General features: G+C 43.0%; 3 non-coding genes across 3 annotated transcripts; 2 read left to right on the top strand and 1 right to left on the bottom strand.

Moving 5' to 3' along the window:
• The first annotated feature begins 2,705 nt into the window (after positions 1-2,705).
• trnar-ucg (transfer RNA arginine (anticodon UCG)) lies at positions 2,706-2,778 on the top strand. Its single transcript has one exon. It is a non-coding gene; the product is annotated as a tRNA-Arg (tRNA).
• Positions 2,779-3,058: 280 nt separating this feature from the next.
• trnam-cau (transfer RNA methionine (anticodon CAU)) lies at positions 3,059-3,130 on the top strand. The gene has a single exon. It is a non-coding gene; the product is annotated as a tRNA-Met (tRNA).
• Positions 3,131-7,478: 4,348 nt separating this feature from the next.
• Positions 7,479-7,550, bottom strand: trnaq-cug (transfer RNA glutamine (anticodon CUG)). Its single transcript has one exon. It is a non-coding gene; the product is annotated as a tRNA-Gln (tRNA).
• Between the last annotated feature and the right edge of the window lie 4,714 nt (positions 7,551-12,264).

The following is a 12,264-nucleotide window of genomic DNA, read 5'->3' as shown; positions in this document are numbered from 1 at the left end:
TTTCACTGTTAGTCTACACCGGTTGTTTATGAAGCATTTTACTGTTAGTCCACACCTGTTGTTTATGACGCACGTGACGAATCCCATTTGATTTAGAGCTATCTAACTCGAGGTCTTAAACTCGATTAAAGCTTCAAACCTTTATAGCAGACACAGGATTTGTCGTGAGATCTGTGGTGTTGTGAAACTGTGGATTGAGGAAAGAAAAGTTGTTACAGAGAAATCAACTGAATCATTTCAACCAGAAATGTGTTATTGTTTTCTCCACAGTGTTATAATTAAGCGTTAAGGCACGAGGTGGTGTGGTATATGGCCAATATACCACAGCTAAGGGTTGTTCTTAGCACGACGCATAGCGGAGTGCCTGGACACAGCCCTTAGCCGTGGTATATTGGCCATATATCACAAACCCCCAAGGTAACTTATTGCTATTATAAACTGGTTACCAACGTAATTAGAGCAGTAAAACTAACTGTTTTGTCATACCCGTGGTATACGGTCTGATATACCACGGCTGTCAGCCAATCAGCGTTCAGGGCTCAAACCACCCAGTTTATAATGAGTCGTATGTGCCAGGTACAAGCAGAGGCAAATTTTTCTCCCAAGGTCACTCCCAAGTGTTGCTGAGTGAAGAAAAAGGGCATGACGTCTTGTGGAGGCTAACTGTCAGTCTGTCATAGCAGTGTTCCCTCCTGGTTCTGGAGGGTCGCAGCGTGTGCAGGCTTTTGTTCCAGCCCAGCATTCAGGTTTACTGCTGGGCTGGGGGGGGGGGGGGGGGGAAGGCCTGCGCAGCCTGAAGTGCTTCAGTGCAAGGAGATAATGACACTGTGTCATAGCAATGGTAACAGAACATGTTCTATATTCTACTAAGAGAGAACAAAATGAAGCGGTTTACATGTCCACTGTTTCCTAACAGGGAGCCACTCAAAAGGGGACGTCCCATTCTTATGGAACGTTCTATGTCCTTTTTGAAGGCTCCTTGGCTTTCTCTGCACTGTAATGTTTTACTGATTGCACTTATAAAAAACAAACAAAACACACATTTATACGTGAATATTTACTTAGTATTGCTTGTGTATTTATTCCATTATTGTGTGTCTCTGTGAGCATTGATTAATGATAACGACACTTATCTGCCAAGGTGCCTATATGTGATTGTATTCATTATTGATAGGCTGCATCTTTAGAATGAAAATCAAGTCTTATTTGTTTATTTATCTACTCAACCTTTTGGGCTCCTGAGTGGCGCAGCGGTTTAAGGCATTGCATGTCAGTGATGTCACTACAGACACCCTGGTTCGATTCCAGGCTGTATCACAACCAGCCATGATTGGGAGTCCCATAGGGCGGTGCACAATTGGCCGGTGTAGGCCGTCAGTGTAAATAAGAATTTGGATCTTAACTGACTTGCCTAGTTAAATAAAAATTCATTCAGATGAATGAGCATATTATTAGTTTTATGAGTTAGCCTAGTTAGCCTTTGGCATCACAGGTTTTGTCATTGGGGCAAGCCACATTAGCTCTCTCTCATTGAACTAAGGGTCATTCTTGTTGTGGCACTCTGTATCATTGATTTACATGTCTGCTCTGTGCAATTAAAGCATTGGAATGAAAATACGTCTCTCTGTGGATTTTGTTATATTACTCTGAAAATGTACATTGATGGTTAATGATTTGATTAATTGGCTGGTGGAATGATTAATGGAGGAACGCACACAGTGGTGGACAAAGTTGCCAATTGTCATACTTGAGGTAAAGTAAAGAGACTATTGGAAAATGACTTGAATAAAAGTTAGTCACCCAGTAAAATACTACTTCAGTAAAAGTATTTAGTTAAAAAAAATATTTAAAAAAATCTAAAATAAATGTAATTGCTAAAATGTACTTAAGTATCAAAAGTTGAAGTAAATTCCTTATATTAAGCAAAATAGATGGCACGATTTATATTTTTTTCTTTTTCTTCCATTTACAGATAGCCCAGGGCACACTCCAACACTCATAACTTACAAACAAAGCATTTGTGTTTAGTGAGTCCGCTAGATCAGATGCAGTAGGTATGACTACGGATTTTCTCTTTAATTGACATTGTGCATGTCCTGCTAAGCAGTCAAAATGTAATGACTACTTTTGGGTGTCAGGGAAAATGTATGGAGTAGAAAGTACATTATTTTCACGACAATGTAGTGAAGTAAAAGTTGTCCAAAATATAAATAGTAACGTAAAGATACCCCAAAAAAACATGGACACAGGGGGGTCAAGTTCCTCCACTAAGCAAATATTCAATGCGAGTTTTGTAAACCGAAGTTCGACATCGCGAGATGTCCGTGAACGCTTGCCAAGCAGACTCGGTAGAACAGACCGGGTTTGATGTTTAAAAATTCAACGAGAGAAGTGAAAAATCATTCCTTCGTTGTTTAATTTTCTCGAAATCTTCTCTAGCTAATGTCTTAGGTAAACGAACTTGTTATTACTCCAACCTCGTGAAAGTGACAAACTGACACGTTTACATTATCGAATTAGTGCCATTGATAACAAGACTAATTGCGATTGCGTGTTTCTGCGCATGAGCACAGCTAGCCAAGGTCGCCATGACATCACCTAAAAGCGTAAAATTATATCTTCATATTACATCATCCTTGATCCAACGTTAAATGGTAGTAGTATTGTAGTAGCATTTAAATCTCTAAAACGTTGCCTTCTACATAGACCGCGTGGCCTAATGGATAAGGCGTCTGACTTCGAATCAGAAGATTGAGGGTTCGAGTCCCTTCGTGGTCGTCTTTTGCTAAATCGTACGGTTACTGTGACATTTGTAGCTATTGGATTGCGAAAGTGTCAAGATTTGACAATTGCGTGATTCAGCATAACTTAACAGGCAAACAAGTTCAATGTTCTTATTTCTCATACTGTACACGACCGCATATCATTTCTACATCTTCTTGCACAGTTAGGGTTGCTAAGTACTTCCGAACCACCAGTGCACCAGTTCGCTTCGCTTTCCAGTTGTGGGCGTTTTCAGCTATGTATAATAAGGTAACTGCGCTGTGAAATCTTGTATAGCAGAGTGGCGCAGCGGAAGCGTGCTGGGCCCATAACCCAGAGGTCGATGGATCGAAACCATCCTCTGCTATTTTTTTCTTCCCGTTCACGCGGAATCCGATATTTTTTGCTCATTCATTGAACAACATTTATTTGTACTTTATAGAAAATAACTGCAACAGCAATCAACTCAAATGAGGTCAACATATCTACAAAAACTCAACATAGATGTTTTATCCTTTCAAACAAAAAATGCTAATGTATTGATTACGTGAGAAAATAGTCACAAAGCAGGCCTCATTCACTACCTAAATGCTCTGAGGGCTATGTCCTTTGCAATAGACTCATTGGGCTTCTCACTAGCCTCTGCTATGATGTCAATATCTTCTGAATGTTGGCCCTGAGGTTGCTCTGCTGGCTCCTGCTCTGCTCTGACATCACCAGCAAGGCTCACTGCCTTGTTGATATGGTTTATATTCTGCAGTGGAAGAAAGAGTAAAAACATACTGAATTCAATATCTTACATCAAATAAAATCGAGTCTAATTTTATTGGTCACGTACACATGGTTAGCAGATGTTAATGCGAGTGTAGTGAAATGCTTCTGCTTCTCGTTCCGACAGCGCAGTAATATCTAACAGTAATCTAACAATTCCACAACAACTACATAATACTCAGAAATCTAAGTAAAAGGATGGAATAAGTATATATACATATAAATATAAGGATGAGCAATGACCGAGCGGCACAGGCAAGATGCAGTAGATGGTATAAAATACAGTATACATATGAGATGAGTAATGTGAGATATGTAAACATTATTAAAGTGACTAGGGATCCATTTATTAAAGTGGCCAATGATTTCAAGTCTGTATGTAGGCAGCCGCCTCTCTGTGCTAGTGATGGCTGTTTAACAGTCTGATGGCCTTGAGATAGAAGCTATTTTTCAGTCTCTCGGTCCTAGTTTTGATGCACCTGTACTGACCTCGCCTTCTGGATGATAGCGGGGTGAACGGGCAGTGGCTCCTAGATTATCTTTTGGCCTTCCTGTGACATCGGGTGCTGTAGGTGTCCTGGAAGGCAGGTAGTTTGCCCCCGGTGATGTGTTGTGCAAACTGCACCACCCTCTGGAGAGCCTTGCAGTTGTGGGCGGTGCAGTTGCAGTACCAGGCAGTGATACAGCCCGACAGGATTCTCTCAATTGTGCATCTGTAAAAGTTTGTGAAGGTTTTGGATGAAAAGCCAAATTTCTTCAGCCTCCTTAGGTGGGTGGATCATTTCAGTTTTTCCGTGATGTGTACGCTGAGGAACATAAAACTTGCCACCTTCTCTACTGCTGTCCCGTCGATGAGCTCCCTCTGCTGTTTCCTGAAGTCCATGATCATCTCCTTTGTTTTGTTGACGTTGAGTGAGAGGTTGTTTTCCCGACACCACACTCTGAGTGCCCTCACCTCCTCCCTGTAGGCTGTCTATTCGTAGTTGGTAATCAAGCCCACTACCGTTGAGTCATCTGCAAACTTGATGATTGACTTGGAGGCATGCATGGCCACACAGTCATGGGTGAACAGGGAGTACAGGAAGGGGCTGAGCACGCACCCTTGTGGGGCCCCAGTGTTGAGGATCAGCGAAGTGGAGGTATTGTTTCCTACCTTCACCACCTGGGGGCGGCCCGTCAGGAAGTCCAGGACCCAATTGCACAGGGCCGGGTTAAGAACCAGGGCCTCAAGCTTAATGATGAGCTTGGAGAGTACCATGGTGTTGAATGCTGAGCTGCAGTCAATGAACAGCATTCTTACATAGGTATTCCTCTTGTCCAGATGGGACAGGACAGTGTGCAGTGTGATGGCAAATTGCATCGTCTGAAGACCTATTATGGTGGTATGCAAATTGAAGTGGGTCTAAGGTGGTAGGTAAGGTGGAGATGATATGATCCTTGACTAGTCTCTCAAAGCACTTCAAGATGATATAAGTGAGTTACCTTTGACTTCTTGGGAACAGGAACAATGGTGGCCATCTTGAAGCATGTTGGGACAGCAGACTGGGATAGGGAGAGATTGAATATGTCTGCTGGTCTGCGCATGCTCTGAGGATGCGGCTAGAGATGCCGTCTAGGCCGGCAGCCTTGCGAGGGTTGGCACTTTTAAATGTCTTACTCACGTCGGCCACGGAGAAGGAGAGGGAGGGCCCGCAGTCCTTGGTAGCGGGCCACGTCGGTGGCACTGTATTATCCTCAAAGCGGACAAAGAAAGTGTTTAGTTTGTCTGGAACCAAGACGTCGGTGTCCATGACGTGGCTGGTTTTCTTTTTGTAGTTAGTGATTGCCTGTAGACCATGCCACATACGTCTCATGTCTGAGCCGTTGAATTGCTTCTCCACTTTGTCCCTATACCAACATTTCGCTTGTTTGATTGCCTTGCAGAGGAAATAACTAAACTGTTTGTTTTTGAAAAGTATTCCCAGTCATCTTTCCATGGTTAAATGCGGTGGTTCGCGTTTTCAGTTTTGCGTGAATGTCGCCATCCATCCACAGTTTCTGGTTAGGGTAAGTTTGAATGGTCAGAGTTGGTAAAACATCTCCAATGCACTTCCTTATAAACTCACTCATCGAATCATAGTATAAATCGATATTATTCTCTGAGGGTGCTCTGAACATTTCCCAGTCCACGTGATCAAAACCATTTTGAAGTGTGGATTCCGATTGGTCAGACCAGCGTTGAATAGTTCTTATCATGGGTACATCCTGTTTGAGTTTCTGCCTGTAGGACAGGAGGATATAAATGGAGTTGTGGTCAGATTTGCCGAAGGGAGGGCCTTGTATGCATCGCGGAAGTTAGAGTAGCAGTGATCCAGTGTATTGCCCGAGTGCTACAATCAATTTAGGTAGCCTTGTTCTCAAATTTCCTTTTTAAAATCCCCAGCTACAATAAATGCAGCCTCAGGATATATGGTTTCCAGTTTGCATAGATTTCAGTGAAGTTCCTTGAGGGCCGTCGCAGTATTGGCTTGAGGGGGGATATACACGACTATGACAATAACCGACGAGAATTGTCTTGGGAGATAATATGGTCTGCATTTGATTGTGAGGAATTCTAGGTCAGGTGAACAAAATTTGAGTTCCTATATGTTGTTGCGATTACACCATGAGTCATTAATCATGAAGCGTACACCCCAGCCCTTCTTCTTCCCAGAGAGATGTTTATTTCTGTCGGCGCGACGCATAAAGAATTCCGGTGGTTGTACCGACTCCGACAACATATCCCGAGAGAGCCATGTTTCAGTGAAACAGAGTATGTTACAATCCCTGATGTCTCTCTGGAAAGCAACCCTTGCCATAATTTAGTCTACCTTGTTATCTAGAGACTGGACATTGGCGAGTAATTTCCAAGATGGCATAGCAGTCGGACGTGTGTTTGTCTTTGTCTTATCCCATGTATTATCCCATGTAAATAGCAGTTTTTTCGTATATATTTGAATCTCACATTCTATCTACGAACTAAATATACTGACTAGAACCACATTTTTTTATCATATTACTCCAGTGCTAGCCTCTCTACACTGACTTCCTGTTAAGGCAAGGGCTGATTTCAAGGTTTTACTGCAAACCTACAAAGCATTACATTGGCTTGCTCCTACCTATCTTTCCGATTTGGTCCTGCCGTACATACCTACAAGTATGCTTCGGTCACAAGACGCAGGCCTCCTAACTGTCCCTAGAATTTCTAAGCAAACAGCTGAAGGCAGGGCTTTCTCCTATAGAGCTCAATTTTTATGGAATGGTCTGCCTACCCATGTGAGAGACGCAGACTCGGTCTCAATCTTTAAGTCTTTATTGAAGACTCATCTCTTCAGTAGGTCCTATGATTGAGTGTAGTCTGGCCCAGGAGTGTGAAGGTGAATGGAAAGGCACTGGAGCAATGAACCCCCCTTGCTTTCTCTGCCTGGCTGGTTCACCCTCTCTCCACTGGGATTCTCTGCCTCTAACCCTATTACAGGGGCTGAGTCACTGGCTTACTGGTGCTCTTCCATGCAGCCCCTAGGAGGGGTGCGTCATTTGAGTGGGTTGAGTCACTGACATGATCTTCATGTCTGGGTTCCTATGGGTTGACCGGCACTATGCTCGGTTTCCATAACTAAAACTTGGACATTGACTGAGGAGGTTTCAGTTTCTTATATACAAAGGGGGCAATTTTCCTTGTAGAGTAATGGACTGAATCATTCCTGAACAGTGAGAGAGTTGAAAACAACATTTTGCTATGAATTAATCCATTAAGTCTTTTCTCGGTTGCCAAGGTAAAGACCGTTATGTTTTGATAGGATAGTCTTGAAAATGCTCGGGTTATGAAAATCAAACCTCGCATGAATTAACACAGCGCAAATTTAGGTCGGACAAATGTTCGGTGGAATACATATGACAATTCTTCATGGTCGTGATAAAACATTAGGTCCTACCGAGATTTGAACTCGGATCGCTGGATTCAGAGTCCAGAGTGCTAACCATTACACCATAGAACCACGTTTTGCTTTCCATTCTGCAACACATTTTGAACTATTGGAATTTTGTGCGTCATTATATGTATAGCAAATACATTGTACACAACCAGGAAGCTGACAGCTGGCTGTTTGGGAGGCAGTCGATATTGATTCATGGAACATCATGCCCCACATGTGATCGTTATCATTCCCAATGAGTAGTGCAAGCAAAATTAAAGGGACTCGCACACACAATCACTGGTTTAGGAGGCCAGTGCCTTATCCATTATAGACCACTGGGGCGCATTAAGAAAATATATATATGCCGGAATGACTATAGGGCCTACAAATTCATATTAGTACTGTCGTGTAAAAGCATTATTTTCAAACTACGATTTCCATAGATATTTTCACGAAGGCTACGCTGGGCCAACACCGTGATGGACAATTTTACCAAGGACATGGCATGGGTTAGCGAGAGTTAGCAAACCAGCTAGCTACTGTATCATTCTGGGCACGTGGTCGTATTTTAGCTAACTGTCTAGCTAACTTTCATCTGACTGGAGCAATGTCTGTCTCTGGTGTACTTCCTCAGCTATCTCTGGTGGAGACCGACAATGTAGTTATGTCTGTATACCCGGGTTGTGGTTATCTTCCTCTTTTTTTATTTTTTTTATTTAAAATAATACATTTTTATTTATTTCATCCGTCAGTCACTGGCGACAGCTAGCTAACTAGCTATTTACGAAAGGATATATTGTCATACTGCAGCAAGCGCTTTTAAAGGCCAAAATAATCAATATTCTCTTATAGATCGTGGTGATAAACTTGCCTCTGAATTAATAATATAAATTACTTTTTAAACAGGTCAACATTCACAAAGCCGCGGGGCCAGACGGATTACCAGGACGTGTACTCAAAGCATGTGCGGACCAACTGGCAAGTGTCTTCACTGACAATTTCAACCTCTCCCTGACCGAGTCTGTAATACCTACATGTTTCAAACAGACCACCATAGTCCCTGTTCCCAAGAAAACGAATGTAACCTGCCTAAATGACTACTGCCCCATAGCACTCACGTCGGTAGCCATGAAGTGCGTTGAATGGCTGGTCATGGCTCACATCAACACCATCATATCGGAAACCCTAGACCCACTCCAATTCGTATACCACCCCAACAGATCCACAGATGACGCAATCTCAATCGCACTCCACAGTGCACTTTCCCACCTAGACAAAAATAACTACTTTGTGAAAATACTGTTCATTGACTACAGCTCAGCGTTCAACATCATAGTGCCCACAAAGCTCATCACTAAGCTAAGGACCCTGGGACTAAACACCTCCCTCTGCAACTGGATCCTGATCTTCCTGACGGGCCGCCCCAAGGTGGTAAGGATAGGCAACAACACATCTGCCACGCTGATCCTCAACACTGGGGCCCCTCAGGGTTGCGTGCATAGTCTCCTCCTGTACTCCCTGTTCACCCACGACTGTGTGGTCAAGCATGACTCTAACACCATCATTAAGTTTGCTGACGACACAACATTGGTAGGCCTGATCACCAACAACGATGAGACAGCCTATAGGAAGGAGGTCAGAGACCTGGCAGTGTAGAGCCAGGACAAGAACCTCTCTCATTGTGAGCAAGTCAAAGGACAATAGGAAAAGGAACAGGCCCCCATTAACTTCAATGGGGCTGTAGTGGAGCAGGTTGAGAGTTTAAAGTTCCTTGGTGTCCAGATCACCAACAAACTATGATGGTCCAAACACACCAAGGCAGTCGTGAAGAGGGCACGACAACACCTTTTCCCCCTCAGGAGACTGAAAAGATGTGACATTGGTCCCCAGATCCTCAAAAAGTTCTACAGCTGCACCATCGACAGCATCCTGACCGATTGCATTACCGCCTGGTATGGCAAACGCTCGGCATCTGACCGGAAGGCACTACAGAGGGTAGTGCGTACGGCCCAGTACATCACTGGTGCCAAGTTTCCTGACATCCAGGACCTACTGGGCGGTGTCAGAAGAAGGCCCAAAAAATTGTCAAAGACTCCAGTCACCCAAGTCATAGACTGTTCTCTCTGCTACCGCACGGCAAGCGGTACCGGAGCGCCAAGTCTAGGACCAAAAGGCTCCTTAAAGCAGCTTCTATCCCCAAGCCATAAGACTCCTGAACAACTCATTTAATCAAATGGCCAGGCGGACTAGTTACACTGAACCCCTCATGTGAGTTGAGATGGGTGTGTCCTGGCAATAAATGATACTAAGAACTGTTTTGTAAGCACTCTCAGATAATTCATTTATAGACACTGAATTGATCTGAGAGTCACAGGGCTATGGTGAAGCTCATATAATTAAATATGGACTTTATGATATAACTCTGACTTGTGTGTGGTTTGCTCTCTCATGATTTGGTAATACAGGAAATTTCCACGACACCTCGTTATTGTTATGTCAATTTATTGTGTTACTTTTTGATTGATCCGGGCTGTATCACAACCGGCCATGATTGGGAGTCCCATATGGCGGCGCACAATTGGCCCAGAGTCGTACAATTGGCCCAGCGTCGTACAATTGGCCCAGCGTCGTACAATTGGCCCAGCGTCGTACAATTGGCCCAGCGTTTGGTGATTTGTAACAGATGTCTCTTTCCATTCATCAATTGGCTGCTACACAGTTTGAATTTATTGATTTCATTTGTCAGTTAAAAAAATACATACTGTATATAAGATTTGTCAAAGTGACCAGGATTGCAAAATAAAGTCGGGGACTTATTTCCATTGTGGTCCCTATTTTTTTAACATAAATAAATATACAATTACATCGATACAGACACGTTACAGAGATACACTGTGGCATTGGGCTCTCGAGTGCTGCAGCAGTCTAAGGAACTGCATCTCAATACAAGAGGCGTCACTACAGTCCCTGGTTTGAATCCAGGCTGTATCACATCTGGCCGTGATTGGGAGTACCATAGGTTGGTGCACATTTGGCCCAGTGTTGTCCAGGTTTGGCCTGAGTAGGCTGTCATTGTAAATCAGAATTTGTTCTTAACTGACTTGCCTGGAAACAGAAAAAAGAAATACAGAAAAAAATGCTTGGCCTCCAGATGAGTATGGGAGGGAGGTTTAAGTACAATTATTACAAGTTTGTTTTGGCTGGTCTGTAGCTTATTCTTTAGATGTTTGGGGCTGCTGGTGAACCATGACGTACAGGCAAAATCAAAGTTACACTGGACTAGCGCACTTGAGCCTTTAGGGTGTCTGTAGCTACGTTTCCACCCAATTGGTGACAGTTTTTATGTCATTATTCCATTGGAGCCTGGTGGGAGGAGCTATAGGAGGACGGGCTCATTGTAATGGCTGGAATGGCATAAATGGAAACAGAGGGAAACGTGTTTGATACCGTTCCATTTATTCCATTCCAGCCATTACAATGAGCCCGTCCTCCTATAGCTCCTCACACCAGCCTCCACTGGAATTCTAAAATCTGCATAAAAATCATTGGCATATTTTCCCATCAAAGTTGTGTTTCCATCAAATTCACTTATTGCGGATAAAGTGTGTTCTAACCAACAGCTCACAGACACACTGTGGGTATAGCCTACTACATTATGCGATTATTATGGATAAAAGCTAAATGATTTGTATTTGTCAAACGGAAGCCAAGCATCGATCATCATGTCACCAGAATAAGACCCTCGATATTTATTGAAATGAGCATCAAGCTCATCACCGTGCTCCTTCACCACCCGGTGAAGTACATAATAACTTATTTCATCTGTAGCCTATTAAACTGCATCCCATGATGTCTTTGATATTTTTTTAACCAATGTACTTAACTAGCATTAAAAGGTTGGATGGAAACCTGGTTAATGTAAAGCCATTTTGAGGATGCTGGAATTATATTTTCCATGCCTACAGGAGACATTTGAAGTATCCTAATCATATTCAAACATTGTGACTGGATGCGTTTATGCCACATATAAAACGTAATACAGTTTAAAAGTTAAATGATAATATGCTATTTTGAAGAATTCGGTTCTAGGTGCGCGAGGAACAGCCGTTTGGATTGGAGAGGAGGCAGAGTGGTTTAAGCTTTCCTGAATAACCGGGCCTGTCGGGATCCTATGTTGCCACATTATTACAGGATGACTTGGGAGAATGAGTATCTGAAACAGACGGCGCATCTCAGTATCTAAAGTAAAAAAATACAGGTTGACTAGTCTGCGACTGTGCCTTTCTAGACCTTATGAACTGTCCAGAGTCGACCCACAACTGATTCAAATCGAATGAAACATTCAAATCACAGGGCTTTTGCACCACTATTCAAATTACATTTTCACTGCAGCCGAGAGTAGAATTTTGTACTTACTTGACATTTTTCATTGTATTGTGGTGTTGTAGACTAGTCTAGGCAGCATACTTGTATTGTACCTAAACAAAAATCAACAGGGGAGATTTTTGAGCTGCGTACTTCGAGGCTTCACTGATTTTCATGCGCAATGATGCACCTGGCCTTGTTCTTGTGGATTCATATAGAACATTTATGCATCTTTGACTGCTTTTATGTGAGGTATGATGGCTAGTTAGCCTATTGCAGATCTGGACAAACTATCCACCTACGACTATTGTCACAATGAATGGTGGATGAAGGGCAGGATAGAACCGACTGGTAGTCTATATTGGCCTGTGGTATAGTAAAAGTTATTGCGCGGAAAAGCGGAGTGCACAAGGGAAGTACCAAAACAGTA

Source organism: Oncorhynchus clarkii, chromosome 16, assembly GCF_045791955.1.
Source record: "Oncorhynchus clarkii lewisi isolate Uvic-CL-2024 chromosome 16, UVic_Ocla_1.0, whole genome shotgun sequence".
NCBI classification, from domain to species: Eukaryota; Metazoa; Chordata; class Actinopteri; order Salmoniformes; family Salmonidae; genus Oncorhynchus; species Oncorhynchus clarkii.
Note: the sequence above shows the minus strand (reverse complement) of the source record. Positions and strands in the feature narration are given on the sequence as shown.